The following is a 20,551-nucleotide window of genomic DNA, read 5'->3' as shown; positions in this document are numbered from 1 at the left end:
ATAGGTATAGACTTTTATGTAGTACAATTTATTGTAAAATGTGCAGCAAAAGACAAAAATCACTACATACTTAACATCTCCCTTCTCCCAACTCTAGAAACATATCTTGCTTTCTAACAAAGGTATGTAATGTTCTCTCCTATATATATCCTTTATACACACACACACACACACACACACACACACACACACACACACACTGAGTGGCCAGATTATTATGATCACCTAATGTTTGTAGGCAAATTAGCCATACACTGCATCATATGGGATATGGAAGCCGAAGGCCTGTTCGGACACCTCTGCTGTCTGCAGTTACCAAGATAAAACGTCTCCAATTTGCACAGGAACACAAGGATTGGACAGTCGAGCATTGGAAGAAAGTCATGTGGTCTGATGAATCACGTTTCCAGTTGCATCATGCAGATGGCAGAGTGAGAATTTGGCGGAAACAGCATGAAAGCATGCACCCCACATGCATGAGTAGAACCCTTCAAACTGGTGGGGGCAGTGTTATGGTTTGGGGCATGTTTTCCTGGCATGATTTGGGCCCTTTAATTCGTGTGAAACAACGTCTGAATAGCACAACATACCTAAGTATTGTTGCTGATCAAATTCATCCTATCATGTTGATGGCATATTGCCGGGAGCCGGTCCATGCTTGCTGTTTCAAGGGACCTGGCATATGTGGCATGCTGTTCTTGGTATGTTTGCTCACCTTCTTGGCACTATGTGTTTTAACCAAGGTCTCTGAGAAAGGTTGTTTCCCCAGGTAGGGATTTTCCCCTGAAGTTAGGGAGGGAATAAAACCTCTTAACTAAATGCCAGGTGGGTAATTAATCACTTTAACTACGAACAATCATGCTTAAGCTACATAATCTTTACTCCCTGGAATGGAGATAAGAAACGCCCTAACCTTTGAAATAGAGATTGATAGGATTGGAATCAACTGGTATAAATACAGATGTAAGAAGATAGAACAGAGAGAGAGACAGAACCTAGGCACAGAACCTACACAGAACGTGCTCTAGGGACAGAAGAACTTCGCTGGAGAGAACATGGCAAAAGATCCTGGACAGAAACTGGCCTCAGAACCTAGAGACAGAACCTAGCGAGAGAACATGGCAAGAGATCCTGGACTGAACCTGACTACAGAAATTGGCAAGAGAACCTGACTAGAACCTGGTGACTGAACCTGGCTGGAGAACCTGGAGAACCTGGCTGGAGCACCTAGCAAGAGAACATGGACACAGAACCTGGCTGGAGATCCTAAGCAGAACCTCTCTGGAGATCGAGACCAGAACTTGGCTGGAGATCCTGGCTAGGCTGCTGATCAACTGAACTCCGTCTCCGTGTCCTTCCTTCTTCGCCGACTCCGTCCACACCTTTGGGGACCCCTGGACCTGCTGGGGTTGGACCCCGGCAGCATATCCCAATGGAGCTGGCTTCTTCCAACAAGACAATGTGCCATGCCACGGTGCTCATATTGTGCAGGAGTGGTTTCAAGAACATGAGGGAGACTTTACCTTGCTTAGGTGGCCCCCACAATCACCAGATCTCAATCCAATTGAGCATTTGTGGGACAAAGTTAAAAGAGCCATCAGGCAGCTGGTTCCACAACCATCAAATCTCACAGAACTGGACAGTGTTATTCATCAGGCATGGTGTCAGATTCCTCGCATCACCTTTCAACATCTTGTGGAGTCAGTGCCAAGAAGAATCGCCGCAGTATTGAAGGCAAAAGGGGGCCCAACGAAGTACTGATGGGGTGGTCATAATAATCTGGCCACTCAGTGTATATTTTACTAATAGCCCCATTATTCATTTGAAAATATTTTAAATGGTAAATCGCTTCTCCTCAAGAGGGATGACCAGTGACCATCCTATATAATAAAAGCATAGTATGCAAATTGTCCCCTCGACCGAAAGTTCATCTGGGAGTTTGACCAGGGGGTGGAGCCGGCTGGGGGAAGGGAGGGAGGCCCTGGCCAGCTGTGGTGGCAGCAGGCGGCCGGGGAAGGGAGGGAGTACTCGACCGGCAGCCAGCAGGTAGCTGCTAGGGACCCTACCAGTGCACGAATTTTGTGCACTGGGCCTCTAGTTAATTAATAACTGGGAAACTAATCATAAGAGCACTTCTGAGTTAGCCAAGTAGTTTGCTCACTACATTTAATCCCCCATATGACCTTTGACTGCACTCATCGTTATCTCCATGTGAGGGCTGAGGGAGCCAGGCTCAGAGATAGCACAGCACTGCCCAGCATCAGACTAAGCACGGAGCCACGTCTTGAATCCAGTCTGCAGATTCATATGCAAGTCTCTGCTCACAGGTCTAGCTACGCACGAGTTGTACAGGCAGCCTGAATGGAACTTGGTGTGCCCTTCCCACCTGCCAAAGTTGGCGGGACATACCCTCCACAGGTCCAGGTGGCGGTCATGTTCTATCAAGATCCCACGCCTTCTTAGGAAGGCTCGAATGACACTGCCCCTCCCTTGCAAGAACTAAAATGACGGAAGAAAACGAGAACAATTCAAAGACAAGCATGGGTAAGCTCAAGAGCTATACAAATTCAAGAACTCAAAAACCAAAGGTAGCTTTCTGATGGGGCAGCGGTTGGTTAGAAAATACAACAGAGTACCTCTTGGATCCGAAATATTACACATTAGGGTTTTTTTCTCTTTTATTTTTACTAAGAACTGAGACCTACAAAATGACAAATCAGGATTACCCTATTAAAAGACACCCTCAATCATTCCTTTGTTCTGAGAAACTCTTAGCTACTGACTGGCAATACCTATACCATCATCTTCATGTTAATTATGCATTTTTCCTACAAAATTGATTGCCACACTATCAGCCTTGAGAGCTGCCAAGATAAATGTTTCAAATGGCTGACTTTTTAAAGACAACCTGACAGTTCACCAAGTAATTCTTTAGGGGTTCCTCCCCGTATACTTTATCTCTCCCCTATACCTATACTTAGACCTATAGCAATTATTACAGCTCTTCGCTGGTGTATCATCTGACAGCCAAGGCTAAAGATTTTCCCTTTCAACCCTCACATGGAAGTAGTGAAACTTACAACTCCTTTGACCGCCTTAATGCACTCTGGCTCTTATTACTGTTTAATTCCTACATTGATCTATGTGGAATTCTCTTTTCTTAGTGAGGTAAGTAATTCTGGCTTAGTCCATACAACTAAACAAAGATGACTTTGTATGATTGAATAAATAAATATTTTCTTCGCTGAGGTTTGCTTTCATCATGTTTTATTTCCTTCGGTTAACACCTTATGTTAATGAGGCTCGATTCCAAAACATATAAGAACATACGCACACAAAAGGTACTATACGGAGCAAGCCAAGAGTTCCAGCCAAGTGTCCTATCTTTTACGTGGCACCGAGTGACATTTTGTAAAATGCACAATGGTCACTATTCATTCCTCCAGCCTTGAAAAAGATAGGCACGGACTGCATGCCAGCATGGAAACACGCAAGCTCTGAAATCAGACAGCTGGTCAAATACCATTTCCACCACCGTTATCTCTGTGACCCTGGCAAGCTACTTATCGCCCCTCAGACTTCTCATCTGAAAAATGGGGTTAACAGATGCACCTCAGCAGAGCCGTGGAAGAGTTCAGTGAGAATTCTGCTGTAAAAAACCTGCCGTAAATCCTGGTACATTAGTAGACACTAAAGAATTGTTATTCTTTTTCTGCCTCTCTATGAAATGCCATTAGTATTTCATTTTGAATCTGTTGTCTATGCACTTAGATAATGTACAGATATTAGCGGTGGTGCTCTTTATGATAGCAAGGAATTGGAAATGGTCTAAGCATAGAGAAATGATTACATTAAGATATATTCATATATTGAAATATATGCAGTCATTCCGAATATTTTTCAAATCGTATTTTATGACAAGGGAAATTGCTACCCTAAAGTTTAAGTGAGGAAAACAGACAAGAAAACCTATATAATAATAACAGCTCACATTTACTGGGCATTTACTATGAGCCACGAGGCATGCTATATACTTTGCATTCATTATCTTACTAATTCTTACAACAAACTTATTAGATGCATATTATTATCCCCATTTTACAGAAATAGAAACTGAAGTCTTCATCATCACGATGTACAGTCACTGCATAAGTAGCGCAGCCAGGACTGGAACCTCAGAGTGTCTGATTACAAAGCATGTTTAATGACTACGTGACACTGACTCTTCAGCACAGACATCTGGGTCCACCGTAAGGCTGTTCAACACACGCCAATGTACACATACATGCGTACCTACAGCACACACATGCATATCTGGAAGGAATAAATGACAGGCCAACAATGACAGTCTCTGGGTGGTGAAATTTTAGCTAATTTTTAATAATTTTTATCCATTTCAGTATATTTTCCAAATTCAATGAGTGTGCATCGTTTTCACAACTAGAAAAAATGTTTTTCAAAAAAGGAAATGTGAGACAGTACTTATGATAGTTTATCCTTTGACTTATGGTAGATTTGGCTTTCTCAGTGCTATTATTCCTTTAAGTTATTTTTTCCATTGGGTCCAAAGTAAAAAAGAAAAGAAAAGACTAATTTGTACATGAATAAGTACAGACACCACCATATGTATATCTGACAGACATTTGATATATATATATATATATATATGCCTAATATGCAAAGTGTCCCCTCAGGAGTTCGACCAACTGGGAGTTCGATCGCTTGCTATGACGCGCTAACCGCCAGGGGGCAGCACGGAACAAAGGAAGGCCCCCGCCGGCAGCCGCTAGGGACCCTACCCATGCACAAATTTTGTGCACTGGGCTCCTAGTATTAACATAAAAAGCCAAAGTGTTTGTGTGAAGGGGGAAAATAACCCTTCTCAAGTAGCATATAAGTCTCCATGTAGAGAAAGTAAGCACCGTCAGGGACACTGCCCTCGGCGCATGCTCCGTCATGGCCATGTAGCGACGCTGTCAGAGCTGTTTGCAGAGACCTGCGCACTGTCTGGACCTGCCTCGGCTTGATCACAGTCACTCCCAGGAGTTTGAAGATAATGATGTGCCGGAGTGACACCTGAGGAGTGATCTCCTGTCACACCACCGAGTCATTTCACAGCAATCACTCCACAGAGAACGGAATGATGGGCCAAAAGGCAGTTCCTGGAACCAAACAAGTTCATGGGACCACATATGGTAGGAAATACCATGGAATGATAGGCAAGGTATGAATTTATTTCATCAGATTATTTTTACATAAATTGAAAATAAGGTTGTTTGGATAAGCTTTTTAGTAAATTTGTCAAAAGAAAAATTAATGCATTCTAACAGTGGCTCCAAATGAATCTCATTTCACTTCATAGGCGAGGGTCTAGGATTGGCAATAAGTGGATCAATGATGACAGTTTTACTAAGCATTTGACTAACCCTTTCCTGACTCTTAGACAACCTGGGGCGGGAAAATAAGCGCAAGTCAAAGATGACCCAGCTAGTTAAAAAGCTACCAAAATCCACAGATGGGTGTCAGGGGTCTCCAGAAGGTCAAAGGGCTCTCTCTCTATCTTTGGCTTGTGTTGTGACCAACATTTTGTCAATGACAGAGAAAGTACCATTCTCAAAGGTGTAACCGACAAGTGAAAGAAGTACCACTAACGGGTTGGATTTTTTAATGAGAATTCAAAAATTCTACAAAAAGAGACAAAAATGTAACAAGGATAAGGTTCACACAGTAACTGCACACGGACAGGATAAGGAACACTTGGCTTTGCAGCAGTTGGTAGGAAAAAGACTTGGGAGGTTCTATTTGACTTTATAGATATAAACTAACAATGGACTCTCCCTGATTTAGAACGGAGGCCAACACAGTACTTGACGAGATTAATAAAAGAAGGGGGCGCTGAATAAGGCAGTCAGCAGCAGCTCTGCGTATCTACCCCTCGGGGAACTCAGGAGTAGGGTGTTGTGTTGATTTCAGTGAGGAAGGGAGAGGGAGAGAGAAATAGAAATATCAATGATGAGAGCAAATCATTGATCAGCTGCCTCCTGCACGCCTCCTACTGGGGAACGAGCCCAAAACCTAGGCATGTGCAGTGACCAGGGATCTAACCATGATCTTCTGGTTCGTAGGTTGATGCTCAATCACTGAGCCATGCCGCTGGGCAAGCTGCCTCATTTGTAAATGGCACAGGCAGAATGGCGGGTGCCCGGAGGAGTGTTAACAGGCTGGGGAACTGTGGAAAGACCTGGGGCCACATATGGTAGGAAATACCATAGCTATGATGGAATATGTGAAGAGCCGCCACACAGAAGGTACATGTCTATTCTGTGGCACCCCAAAGGGTGACGGCAGACTAGTGGGGAAGCTCAGGGAGGCAGGTGTCAATAGTATTGTGTGTCTGTGCTTGTTAGTGAGTATTGGCCCAACCACATCTAAAGGGGCTTAAGGTCTCGGAGCTCTGCAGGCTCTGTCAGCAAAATTCCTCGGTATCACAAGATTGTGAACTCCTCGTCCCTGGCATGCTTCAAATGGCACCCGGCTGGGGGCAAAGGGGGAAAGCGGGGGAGACATTTGTAATTCTCTCAACAATAAAGATAAAAACAAACAAAAAAAAACACAAATGGCAGCTGGCTGACTTGGACACTGCATTTGGGGGAATCTTAGACCCCAGCATCCACTACCCTTGTCCAATGCCCACAGTCAATGCTTCTAACTTCACATCAGAAACTTCCCTGAAGGTTTATGGACTTCCCAGTACATTTATGTTAGCAATATCTAAATATGCCTGGCCTTAATAAAGGAGAAATAACTACATTTAAATGCAATCCAGAGGAGACCAGGAGTCAAATTCTACCAAAGTTTAGAAATGATAAATTCATGTTGTCATGGTAACTTTAGTTGATATCATCCATTATAGCTGAAAGAGTTCTTGCTCTGGGACTACCAGAACAATAACTGAGTTTATATATTCAATGCCACAAACCGGCACTAAATAAGCTTTTATTTTTAATTTTGGAGGCAGGAGATTTACACTTTCTCCTTGCGTGCTCACAATTTCAATATGGACTACGCTAAGGCCATGGTATCACAGTGGGGGAGTCAACCCATGTACTGAATCCAGGCCAGCACTCACCCTTCCCAGGGGGAATGCCTGAGGAAGACAAAGACCCTCTAGGCCAGGACATTGGTAATCACGTAGCCAGCATAACAGCCTCCACTTTCCCCTTTACAAATTCAACGACACGGCCCACATTTCCATAAAAAACTCTCGTTGATCAGCAGTGGCAGAGTGGCAGATCCGACCATCTCACCGCTGTATGGCACTTCAACAAATGGGTTTTCTCAGTGATGTATTAGCAATCACTGTAATATATGAAAGTCAGCCCACACTGAGAACAATATTGCCTCCAATCAAAACCATTCTTCCTCAGTACACTACAGCTTTCTCCCCCTTTCTGTAAGCAACAAAAGCTACAACAAAAGAACTTCCCAAACACCCACAGCTACAGAAAGAATGGCTCCGGCAACATAAGTGTGAAATCTGTCCCTGGTACCTAATTTGTGTCTGAGTCTTCCTTTCAGGGTATTTGAGTACCGTCCTTTATTTGTCATTTGTCAGCAAAGCATAGAAATAAAAGTTTATTTTGATGGCTGGTGTACCTGACTATTCAGAGATTCAAAAAGTTGCTTTGTTTATTCTTACATTTTCCTGGCAGAAGATGTAAACATGCCTTTTTTTCCATGGCTTCCTGCTGTATTCATAATCCCAGGTGAATATTTCCACAAATGCAAACCACCAGGCAAGGCTGGCCTCAAGCAAAATGTGAAGGCAACTTCCTTCTGCTCCTTTTGTGCCCTTGGATGGGTAAAACCTGGGCCCCTCGACCCAGATTCCTTCTTTTCTTCCTTCCCAGTCGCAGGGAAGGGTCTATACCAGTGGTTCTCAACCTTCCTAATGCCGCGACCCTTTAATACAGTTCCTCATGTTGTGGTGACTCCCAATTTCATTGTTACAAATTGAACATAATGAAAGCATAGTGATTAATCACAAAAACAATATGTAATTATATATGTGTTTTCCGATGGTCTTAGGCGAGCCCTGTGAAAGGGTCGTTCGACCCCCAAAGGGGTCGCGACCCACAGGTTGAGAACCGCTAGTCTATACAATTATTCATTCCAAGGACCTAAGTTACCACTTCTATAGCATTTGCAGTTTAGGCCCTGCTGTTGGGCACTTTATATCCTGTTTTATTTAGTCATAAAACCATAACAAAACAAATAGGTATTAGTCCCACGCCATACATGAAAAAACTGAGGTTTCTTAATTAAATAATTTGCTCAAGTTCATCGAGCCAGCCAATTACATGAGTCAAAGCCAGGGCATTCAAGGACCAAATGTGTCTTCCTTTTCTTCTAAATCGTACTGGTCTTGGGAAAAAGCCCAGAGTTGTAATATACGCTTTCCCATATCAGAGAGCAGGAAAGTGGAAGCGCGGACATTTGAAGCGCTCTTTTGAGGGGTGCAGGTTCTGCAATCACCTCGTGGAGGCAGCCGCCTTTCTTATGCACACGTGAGACTGGCCTGCCCACAGGAGACAAAGCAGCAGCTGTACCACAATTTAGAAAAACCCAGCCCTACCTGCGCCTTCTCTTTTCTTCCCAAGCTGCACATATGGTACAAAGGGACCTCCAGACCGGCGGAGCTGCCAATTAGTGAGCAGTGTTTGGTGTTAGGGGCCTGGAACCAAGGACCAGCCAGCATCCAGGTAAGCTATGAAACCAATGATTAAAGGAACAGAGTTTCCTGCCGGTTGCTGGAGGCCTGAAGGAGCCTAAAGAAGCCTGGCAGGGAGTAGCAGGGAGGGGCAGGCCTTGCAGCTCAGAGGCAAGACTACCGTCCAGGGAGGCGTGGAGATACGTGATGGCACACTCACCCCAAGCCATGTGGGTTTGCTATGCAAGAACTCGAAGCAGGGACTTGGGAATGTGGGAGACAAAGGGAAGATTTGGTTACCCGAGGATGAGGCTGCTATGGCTTCCTAGGTCAACTGTCTGGCCAGGCAAGCTGCACGGTCAGCAGGCTGGACAGTCACTAAGGGAGCTGTGAGGCGCCTGCATGGGGCCTAAACCGCTCCCAGATCCTGCAAGTGGGGGAGAAATAATCCCAGCAGGGGGGCCCCCACTTTCGCAGGCCGTTTCTATAGATGGGTGACTTTCATCCTTTTATTTTGAGCACAGAATCTTTCCCCTTAACAGAATCTCTTACTAATACCTAGTAGGTAAAAGCAAAGAAACAAAACCGCTCAGAAGCGAAGGGTTCAACAGGACACAGCGTGCGAACTCCCAGGAGAGCGCGCTGAGTCACGCGGAGTCGCGCTGCCTATCAGCCTTCCCTGGAACCTGATCCTGTGAGCCTCTCTCCTGATGGTCATGGCTTCTTCCCCTCACCGCCACGTTCCTGCCTCCTGCTCCAAACGCTAAGCTCTGCTTCCCGATCACTGGTCGGCTTTTCCTCTGTGAAAACCTGAAGCTCTGCGTATCTCATAGGCCACAACGTATCTTCCGGGCCTTTCTGACGGCCCATAAGCCTGTCCTCAAAGCCTCGGGGGCTCACGGCTGCCAGATCGCTGTCCTCAAGATCTGGAGGCATGCCGCGCTTCTGCAGGGCACGGACCAGTTGTTGGGCATGCGTTTTGTTTGACACACAGTGGCCATGGGATGTGCATATTATTGAGGCTCAAGACCCATCGATTCATTGGCTTGCTCAGGATCCTACAGCTAGACAGTGGGGGAGCCGGGACTTAGCCACTGGGGAGGGTCAATGGCCGGCTGGAGGGCTCAGAGACACGGGTGTGGCTCTCAGCATCCCGCCTGGTGCCTCCTGGTTAGGAAGCTCCCATGGGCTGTGACTCCACTTGTCCTTCCCTGGTCCTCCTGTCTGTCTCAAATGCTCCCTCTAGCACACGAGGATCCCTGCTTCCCACTCCTGACGGTGGCTGGGAGACAGCTGTGCTTTCATCGCGACTTCAGCACTGTGAGCACTGCCTGTAATTCTCCTGCCTGGCGCTTGCACAATCCGTCTCTCCGATTCTGAATCTGCTCTGAAGCACTTTGTAGCTCTGGATTGAAGAGACGGGGTGACTGCTGCCTCTCTATGCCTGTAGGGCTGACTTCATCACTCAGAGAGCTCCTGGGCTGGCTCTCGCAGGAAGCCTCTCCTGGGAATGAGGAGATGTCCTATAACGATGCTGTCCAGTGGGACTTGAATGTGAGCCACACAGGTAATTTACAATATCCTAGCAGTCACGTTAAAAAGGTCAAAGAAACATGTGAAATTAATTCTGATATGCATTTTATTTAACTCTATCCAAGATCTGTTTCAACCTTTAATCTCTATTAAAATTTGTTAGTGAGATGTTACATTCTCTTTTTCCTATGACATCTTTGACCCCATGGCGCATCGGACGTTTGCAGCCTATCTCGATTTGGACTAGACGTACTTCAAGGGCTCACTCGCCAGATCCAGCTGGTGGCTGTGGTACTGGTCAGTCCCATGCTCCCACCCCTCCTCTCATTTCTCCCCTGGAACGACTCCTGCTCTGTAGTGGGGATGATACAGGCAGGGGCCGGCAGTGGGGACCCGGAATTAGAGGAGACTGTAATACACACCTGGAGGGAGAGCCCAGCTCACAAGGAGCTTTTGTTCCAGGCTAGAGAGCTCTGATGTTATCCCGGAGCAGCACTGACTCTGCCGGAGGGTTTCCAGCAGCAGAGTCGTGATTACATTTGCCTTTTAGAAAGGCAGCCGTGTGGGGAGTGGAGTGGAGGCAGGCCAGGCAGAAGGCAGAGAGACCAGCTCCCAGGCGACTGCAGTGATCCGCCAGAGGAGTGACGAGGGCATGAGCCACAGCAGTGATGGTGGCCATGCTCTAGAGAGGTGAGGGCAGGTGCAAGACAGTTAGAAAAGATAGCGTCCACAGGGTTTGGTGATCAGTAAAACATAGGGATTGAGGAAGCACAAGGAATCTACAGCAACTCCCAGATTTTAAACTTGGTGAAGTAGGTTTCACTGATTAAGAGAACACAAAAAATATGCTGCTTGTGGAGGTGGAGTTTTGAACCTGGAGCAGAGGTCAGAAGAGTTCAAGGTTGATTAAGGAATCAATGGCATATAGGTGGTAGCAGAAGGAAACAGGTGAGTTGCCCCAAGGTAAATGTGGAGAGCGAGCAGGGGGCTGAAGGGGCGTGTCAGCATTTTGAAAAACCCTAACTTAACTCTGGTGCCATGCCACATATAGAAATTTTTTGATATTTGCAACCATAGTAAAACAAAGACATATTTTTGATATTTATTTTATATATTTAAATGCCATTTAACAAAGAAAAATCAACCAAAATAAATGAGTTCATAGGTTCGCCATCACTGCTCTAGAGGATGCTACGGATTGGGAGGAGGAAAGGAACCCACAGAGAACTAATACAGAACACTGGGCAACAGGGAAAAACAAAGAGAGAAGAATGTCTCAGAAAACAGATGGGCAAAGTTCCAAGGGGCAGAGAGAGGTCATTAACACCAGCACAGGTCCAGAGTTAGAGGAGAATCCTGGACGACAGATCTGGCGGTTTGAAGGACAGAGGTGGCCATTATGAAAGGGCAGGATTGTGGAGGGTTGGAGAGAATGAGTAGGTGGGAGGAGCCGGTATTGCATGAGGACTTATCTTTCAAGGAGCTGCCTTCTGAGGCCAGGAATGGGATGGAACATAATAACCATGCAGACAGAGAAGGAGCCCAGGGGATCTTGTCTGTCTTGTCTTCTGTTTTGAGAAAAATGAGGACTTACACATGCTCATGCACTGAGAGAAAGGGTTGGTTGAGACCCTGAAGACAAGGAAGATAAAGAAGCCAGATCCCTGAGGAAGCAAGAGGGGATGGCGTCCAGAGAGATGAGCCCCAGGTTGGAAAAGGTACAGGAAAGAAAAGGAGTGGGGAAGATCTGGTCATTTCTAAGATATAACATTAACATTGCAAAATTTTCCTTGTGTAGAAATATAGATGAAATATAATTACACATGAAGGTATGCTTTTTCTTTAATAGTTCTTGGAATATTACCAAGCCTTTCACACACCTTTGGACTGACTTCACCTAAACGTCACCTCAGGTGACAGTCATCACCCTGGAGAGCCACCGTGGTTGTTTATAGCAAGTGGCTTCTCTGATTGGTTGGTGTCCAGTGCTGAACTGATGGGTAAATATTCTCAGTGTCACCATGCATTACCTCACAGGGTAGGGTAAGAAGAAAGCTGGGGGTGGGGGTCAGACACCAAACAGGTTCATCTGCCACTTCTCAGCTCTGCTGATTCGACCAAGCCACGTGACTTCCCTGAGCTTGTGTCCTCTTCTTAAAAGGATACATAATCCCTACCTTGCAAGATCATGTGAGGTTTAAAGGAGATGACCAATAAGTGTGAACTATCATGATGATGATGATAATTGTAGCCACTGTGTTCTGATTTGCAGGAACTGGGTGTGCTGATAATGAATGCGGGCTTTGCAACAGTTAGCACCTGGATCCATAAGGAGAACTTCAGAATCAATCCTGTTAGGAAGGGCCCTTGAAAATCCTACCGGGGCCATTCCATTCGATGTTTGCATCCTTTCTTCATCAAGTGCCTACTCAGTCCCTGCCCTCAGGCTGCCTGGGCTTGGCACCCGCTCTACAACTTCCTCAACCTCCTAGGCTTCAGTATTGCTCTTCAGTGAGCCAGGAGTAATCAGCATAAGCACTTCAAAGCACTACTTTGAGGAAGAAAGGAGATCATGCATGTATTTAAAGGAGACCCTGCCTGTGGTATAGCCTATGCTTGAATGCACTCAGTCATGGCGGGCTTGCCATCTAATGCAGGGGTCCTCAAACTATGGCCCGCGGACCACATGCCAATACAAATATTGTATTTGTTCCCGTTTTGTTTGTTTTTTTACTTCAAAATAAGATATGTGCAGTGTTCATAGTTTTTTTTTAAACTATAGTCCGGCCCTCCAACGGTCTGAGGGACAGTGAACTGACCCCCTGTTTAAAAAGTTTGAGGACCCCTGATCTAATGAGATAGTGCAGTCCATCACAGGAATAATTCCCTTCCACTGACCCCAAATCTGTCTCTCTGAAACATACCCATTGGTCCTAGTTTCATAATCCATGGGGGTAGTTCTACCGACTCACACTAGGGTTCTATATATAACACTATATTTGCCCATTTACTGAGCTCTGCTAGGTGCACTGGGCAGTGTCTATATGGCTGTCCACTTGGGAGCACAATCAGGCAGACATTCCCTCTTTACATCACCTGGAGAGTTCAGCCTTCAGTGGTGTTTCCATAATGCAGGAGGCCTTTCTGAGCATTCTAAGCAAGTTGGATGCTACCCAGGAATGCACTGCTTACATTGCTTACAAGACTTATTTTGCGCTTTATGTCACGGTCAGTTCAGCACTTGGCACCGGAAGTAATTATTGCAGGTGTCACTATATCCTTCAAGTTTCATTATCGAACCTCGCAGACCACCAATGCCCAGGAGAGCCCTGGCATACGTACGACCCAGGGTAGAGTTAAAAACCCTGCAATGCCTGCCCGGCACTGCCCCCGCCCTCCCCCATTCCCATGCCCCTGTATTTCCAATAACAGCTATGACTTCTTACCCCAATCCCTTTAATAATCAGCTCAAACAATGATGACACTTTCGCAGGTCCCTGCCGCACGCCCCTGCCCCCCACCAGGAGGAGGAACTTTTCCCTTGGAGCTCTCTTAGACCCTTGTTTCTGGGATACATGTTATTTCTCCTTCTTGACTATGAACTCCTTCCTGGCAGAAACAGTGCCATGTACTACGTGAGTCTTATTAAAATTTTAAAGATTTGGGTTTTGTCCTCAACACAACAGCAGGGGTGTGGCATCTCTTCCCTACCTCAACTTTCATCCCCAGATGGATCCCCCAGATAAATTTATTTTTAACATTACAAGGCAGCTTTTAAATGAAAAGATTGGGCAACGCAGTGATAAAGTCTAGGATTTTAGGGCCGATTAGCGGAACTTTAATACAATTGATAACTCTAGTCTAAATTGTGTTATGTATAAAATACTGGCACCGCCTGCATGCCTTTATTTTTGCTCACTAATGGGGCCCATCACTCACCTTAAAATAATGATAACCTCCTTAATTCGAACTCATATGCCAGCCTCCATCATTATCTCCACTCTGGAAAATGCCAGGCCTCCGAATCCTCACAGCTGGCGAGTAAGGAGGCTGATTAGAACCACTGAAGAAAAACGGGAAAAACTCCTTGACAAATGCCTCCTTCAAATGCCTGTCTGTCCCTGTGACCCAATGTCAACATTAATTTCTATGGTGACAAATATTTATGAAGGTCAGGACTAGGTGTCAAGCTGCAGCCTAGGCTCTGGGGACACAATTGGGAGCGGTACACAATATTAAATCCCACCATTAAAAAAAAAAATCCCCTTCGGGTTGTCCAGTGCCTGCTATACCCAAGGGCCTGTAAACGATTCAAGGATAGCGCACATGGTACAACAGTGCCCTCAAGGAACTTGCAATCTAGTTAGGAAAGAAAAAATCACGAACACAATAGTATAAGAGAGGGCCTGATGGGCTAAAGCAGCGGTTCTCAACCTGTGGGTCGCGACCCCTTTGGCGGTCGAACGACCCTTTCGCAGGGGTCGCCTAAGACCATCCTGCATATCAGATATTTACATGACGACTCATAACAGTAGCAACATTACAGTTATGAAGTAGCAACAAAAATAATTTTATGGTTGGATCACAACATGAGGAACTGTATTTAAAGGGCCAGAAGGTTGAGAACCACTGGTCTAAAGGCATGATGCAGACAAAAGGGCAGAAGAGAAAGAAACAGATGAGGGTAACATGGACAGGTGGACTTGAACTTAAAGACTGTGGTTAGGTCAGAGGAAAAACGAAAGACATTCTAAAAGGTAAATCGTGGACTGTACCAGATAGATCAGTTGGTTAGAGCATCATCCCAGTGCACCATGGTTTTGAGTTCCAGCTCCAGTCAGGGCACATACAAGAATCAACCAATGAATGCATAAATAAGTGGGACAACTAGTCTCTCTCTCTCTCTCTCTCTCTCTCTCTCTCTCTCTCTCTTTCCCTCCCTCCCTCCTCTCTCTCAAATCAATAAACAAAACAAAAACAAAAACAAAAACAAAATGTAGATCATGAACAAAAGGGTACAAAGTCACCTTTGAAGGCCAGTGATATCCAGTTAGTAGGCGTAAAGGTTCATGTTGGAGCGAAGTAAGTTAAATTTGGGCAAGACCATGAGGCACACTGAAACAGGTTGCGGGATTAGACTTTATGTCAAAGGCAACTTGGGGGGCAGGGCATGGAAAGATTTTAACTCTAGAAAGAGCACTTTAGAATCAGATAAACCTGACTTCAACACAGCCTTCCTGTGAGGCAATTCTTGGAGAAGAGTTTCAGAGAGGTCCATGTGACATGACGGAAGTGTGCAGAAGGGGGCAGACTCAGTCACCGGAGAGCACAGCGATGCTGAGGGCCTGGCTCTCCGGGGAAAGTGAGAATAGAGAGGACAGATGGGGCTGGCTCCATGGAAGTGTTACAAAGGAAGAGTTAACAGGGCCTGATGCAGAGTTTTACTGAGGGAACCAGAGAGTGGAGTCAGGGTGGTTCCTAGGTCTCAAGTCTGGGTGATGAGGAGAATGCTAAGACTATCAAGAAAAGGAAAGTCTTTTCGCTGTGCAAGGAAAAGGTTTAGCAAAGAACATGAACAGTTTGTTATCAGGCAGGAGGCCTTTTAGCCTGACAGCAGGACATCCACTTAGGAAAAGTCTGTTAAATGGGCGCATACATGAATACGGATAGTAGTTGTGTCAGCACCAAAGATTTGTATGATGCAAAGGCAGATGACACCATCACAATTAAGAATTTCTTATTAGAAACTAGTGGCCTGGTGCATGAAATTTGTGCAGGAGGTGTGTATCCCTCAGCCCGGCCTGCACCCTCTCCAATCTGGGACCCCTCAGGGGATGTCCGACTGCCAGTTTAGGCCTGATCCCTGAACCGGCAGTCGGACATCACTCTCACAATCTGGGACCGCTGGCTCCTAACCGCTTGCCTGCCTGCCTGCCTGCCTGATTGCCCCTAACCCCTTCTGCCTGCCAGCCTGATCGCCCCCTAACTACTCCCCTGCCAGCCTGATTGATGCCTATCTGCTTCCCTGCTGGCCTGATCACCCCCAACTGCCTTTTCCCTGCTGGCCTGATTGCCCCAAGGCTTCTATTAGTATAGACACTATTAAACAAAGGTAATGGGAATGACATAAAGAGAGAGAAATAGATTATTTTTCTTAGATGTGGTACTTAGTGGATCCTGTCCAGTGCCACAACACTGAACGCATTAAGTTCTGTGGCAATTCAACATATGGCCTATTTACATAACAAGCATCGCAACTCCAAAATAGCCATTTTGATGTGTCAAGGAACTAACACCTTCACAGCAGACTACTTCCAAAAAGGGAAGAGAAAGAAAGGTTTGTTTTTCTTCTATCATTATGTGTACTGGGTCATTAACTGTTTGTATCATGAAAATCTTATTTTAATTGTGTGATTACACGGCAAGGCAGAACAGTGATGGCATGAATTGATTAGTTGAATTATGCACAATCATGTAGAGATCAATAAACAGACTCCATCACTCTGTCACATTATATTTCTGCCCTCAGGTCCTGTGTCATGTTTATAAAAGCAACTGTTCTGCGTACAAAAATTACAGCAGTCTTATGATGCAGTTGTCACAGTCAAATAATAGTAACAGGTCTACAGAAGATGACCAGGAAAGAAGTACTATGGAACAGTGAGCAGGCAGAATCTGTTTAATGCACACAGAACCCACCCCATTCTTATTCGGCGAGACAGGTGGTGATAGCTCAGATCTTATCCTGAGCAATCTCAGAGTCTCCCATTTTATCAAACAAAACCAGAAGTTCCTGCCCCAGCTCACCTCCTAAGATGCTGATTAGAACTGTGCAAAGGTAGTAGAATGAAGGCCACCTCCGCGCGCGCGCCTTCAACACAAAAGCCATCAATGAATATTCATGGCTAATCACAGCACAATTCTATGATCAGAAACTGAGATACTGATAACACTTAGGACCCCAAATGAGCCATATCTCAAGATTAACTTCTGACGGAGAAGTATTCCTATTTGCACAGCAAAAGTGACCTATGAGCTGCTTGTGAGTGGCAGTGCTTCAAAGACTGCAGTGATGTGGCCCAAGCATTTTCCTTCCCTGATCATTACAGAGATGGCAAAGCAGCTCCCGAGCCCAGGGATACTGTACCCACAAGGGCCACCTGAAAATCAATGGGCACACAGAACCGATTACAGGACTTCTATAGGGGGCCTCTCGTAAACAAAATGAATACAAAAGGAGTCTTGATCCCCCTGCCTGTCCAAGTAAGTATATGAAACGAAGCTGATTCCTAGAAAATCATTTAATATTTTCAGAGGCAAGGATTACAGAAAGAAAGAAAATTGCCAATTAATATACTCCTTTCCCAGATGTTGAGTTTTTACTATCCGCTTAAATAATCTCTGCATTCAAGTGATTGCATGTTTTATGCAAATTATCTTTGGGGCTAGTCTAGTTGTGTGTGTGTGTGTGTGTGTGTGTGTGTGTGTGTGTGTGTTTAAAGCCACAAAGATACAGAATTTTACATGCTTTCTGTTCTGCTGCTCCATAAAATAGGTTTTAACAAAGCTTGAGTTTAATCCAAAACCCTAATTAGAGACTGCGGCAATGAATGCCTTATCCAAACAGAAAATCATTCCCAAAGTTGATTTTTCCCCCCAGTTAAAGATCCAACAAATATGTTCAGACCCAGGTATTTTTAAACACTGCAGTCACTTGATAAAACTACCCCCACCCACACAACACACTGCTCTCTGGTGAAGTAATACAATTGTCTAAGGCCAATGACATACGTTACCCGAAAAGCAACTTCCGTCTTTATTTTCAGTGCATCTTTCAAAATAACCGAATTTGTTACTTATTCTTTTTTTTTTCTTAATGAAGCAATTTCTGACTTCCTATCCTTTTTTCCCCCCCTCCTGCCATATTGCCATCAGCTTTCTCTCTAGAAAACATAATCCATCAGAACGGCAATGAATCATTCCTGTAAGACGAACTAAAACGCTGACCTTCCTCTTTCAAACAGTGGCACCCAGCCTCTCCCTCGGCATTGGTTCCACAATTTCAGAGCCGTTATTTTTTTCTTACTTGCGAAGGGACGAGTAAAAGTTTCGAATACACTTTTTAACATTGTCAGTAAGCAAGCGGAGCGGTTCCACCACATTTTATGTGGAGATGGGCTGTGTTTGAAGTTCACCAGTTCTCAAGCCACAGACTCTGTCATCTCCTCAAAGGAAATACTGCACATAAAGAATCAGGACAGGGTCAGGTCTCCGAGCCCTCGCAGCCACGGACATCAGGAATGCTGGGAGCTGAAAGCTTAGGAAGTTCACGAACACACACACACCAACCCCCCAGAACAGGGACCTCCGCTCGGGAAGATGCGAGGCTTCGGTGGCATCCCGGTCCAGGCTCGGCCCGTCCGCTCCTGCGGGGGCAGTGAGACGAACACCGAGCGGAGTGCGAGCGGGCGGGAGGGTGCGGAGAGCCGGACGGACCCTCCTGCCCCGGGAAACGGCCGCTGTCCCGGGGCTGCGTCCTCTGCACAGTCCCGCGCTCGGCCGCCGCCTGCGGACTCCGGTCCACCCGCCCGGACACCGCGGCACCACCGCTTCGTCCCGCGGCCGGCGCTCGGCGTCCCCTCCGACCCCCGCCCCCCCTCCGTCTGAAATCGCGGCGAGTCCGCGGGCACGGGGGCCGCCGCATCCCGCTCCCACCGGTGCCCAGGGGCGTGGGGCCGCGGTCGCGGGCAGGGTGGTCCGCCGGGGCGGGCAGCTCCTGGCTGGCAGCGAGCGGGGCCGGGGTGGGTGGCGCTCCGCTCGGCCAGTGGCAGGGGGCGCTCGCGCGGGGAGGGCAGCGCGGGGACCGCGGCCGATTCAGATCCGGGGCGGGCGGGTCCACGTCGGAGCGCGGCGGCCACCAGCTCTCCCAGGGCGCGCAGGGGTGCAGGGCGCCCGGCTCCTCTCCCCGCCCGCCCGCCCGCTCGATCGCGCCGTGCGGGGCGGGAGAAAGGAAGGACGGCGACCTCCGCGTCCGGTCCGCGCCGCCCGCCGGCGTCGGCGCCGAGCAGGGCCACACCCAGCGCCCGGGAGGCGGCGGGGGCCGGGCGGCTCGGGCTGCCGAAGGTGCGACCCGGACCGAGCCCCCGTCCCGCCGCGCAGGCCCCGCCGCGCCCGTCCTCCGTCCCGCATCCGGGCCCGGGCCCGGCGGGTGGGGAGGGAATCCCGGAGGCGGTGGCCAGGCGCCCCGCGCTTACCTCTCTGCCGATCGCCGGGCACTCCGTCCCGGACCGGGGACCGGGATCGGGGGCGCGGTCGCGGGGGAGGCTCCGCGGAGGTGGCGGCCCCGGCGGCGCGGGAGGAGGGCGGGCGCGGGGAGGGAGCCGCTGGCTGGGCCGCGCGCCGTCCCGAGCTCGCCCAGCTGCCGGCGCTCGCGGCGGAGGGCGCAGCCTGCTCGGCCCCGGCGGATGCCTCCGCTGACACCACTCGGCCGGCCCGCCGCGCCCGGCTCTCCCGCCCCCCGCCGGCGCCCCCGCCCCCGGCCCCGGCCCGCCCGCCCGTGTCACTCACCCGGCGCGCACTCCCCCGCGGCGCCCCCCGCTCCGCTCGCACCCGGCGCCGCTCACGCCTCTCGGTTTTGCATCCGCTCGCACGCACGTTCTGACACCGATCCCTTCCCTCCCGCGCCCTCCCAGCTCCTCTCCCACCCACTTTCCAGAAGAATCGCTGCCACACTTTGCTTGCTTGCCCCGCACCAGCCAGCTCGCCGTTCCCCCGGCCGCCGCCTCTGTTAGTGATTTGGTCACCGCCGACACGTGTTGCAGGAGGGGCACCCCCACACCCGGGAGCGCGAACTCTGCCCCCCGCCCCGTGGACAGAGGCGAGATGCTGCCCCTTTGGGGAGGTTGCAATGCTCTCCGGTGCTGAGCCAGGCGCCAAACGTAAACAAAGGGAGCGGGTTCCGAAGGGACCCGAAGAACCAGGCGCGGGAAAGTCCTGGGCTGGGGTCCCACCTTAGAAACCCCGCCAGCCCGGGGCGTCCCGGCCCCCCCTCTTTCGCTGCCTGTGCACGCCGGGCTTCTGGAAGGTGGTGGCTCTGACCGTGTGCCATCACCGAGGTCCAGATTGGCACCTGGGCATCGGCGTGGGGTGCTGCCTGGGAGGAAGCAGCGGGGAGCGGAGAGGCAGTTTCTCAATCATTATTCATGATGGAAGTACTTTGGAGAACGCACTCTTCCCAGGCAGCTCTCCAGTTCAGTTTATTTTTATTGAAAGGATGGCTTCGTTGCCTCCCTTTTCCGGAATACCAAT

The 20,551-nt window shown here is 48.1% G+C and overlaps 1 protein-coding gene across 4 annotated transcripts in view; it reads right to left on the bottom strand.

The window, feature by feature from the left end:
* Positions 1-20,047, bottom strand: part of SPATS2L (spermatogenesis associated serine rich 2 like) — a 146,480-nt gene extending 126,433 nt beyond the window's left edge. For 2 of the 4 annotated variants that reach the window (XM_081096132.1, XM_081096134.1), the window contains exon 1: positions 19,811-20,035. The gene's annotated coding sequence lies outside the window, so the exon portion shown is untranslated. Of the gene's footprint in view, positions 1-19,497; positions 19,719-19,810 lie in introns of those variants that run through there. The other 2 variants (XM_081096135.1, XM_081096133.1) reach the window with 2 other exon arrangements.
* Positions 20,048-20,551: the final 504 nt, after the last annotated feature.

The sequence above is a fragment of the Myotis nattereri genome (genome assembly GCF_964212035.1).
Source record: "Myotis nattereri genome assembly, chromosome: 7".
NCBI classification, from domain to species: Eukaryota; Metazoa; Chordata; class Mammalia; order Chiroptera; family Vespertilionidae; genus Myotis; species Myotis nattereri.
The sequence above is the reverse complement of the archived record's forward strand: the minus strand, read 5'-3'. Positions and strand labels throughout refer to the sequence as shown.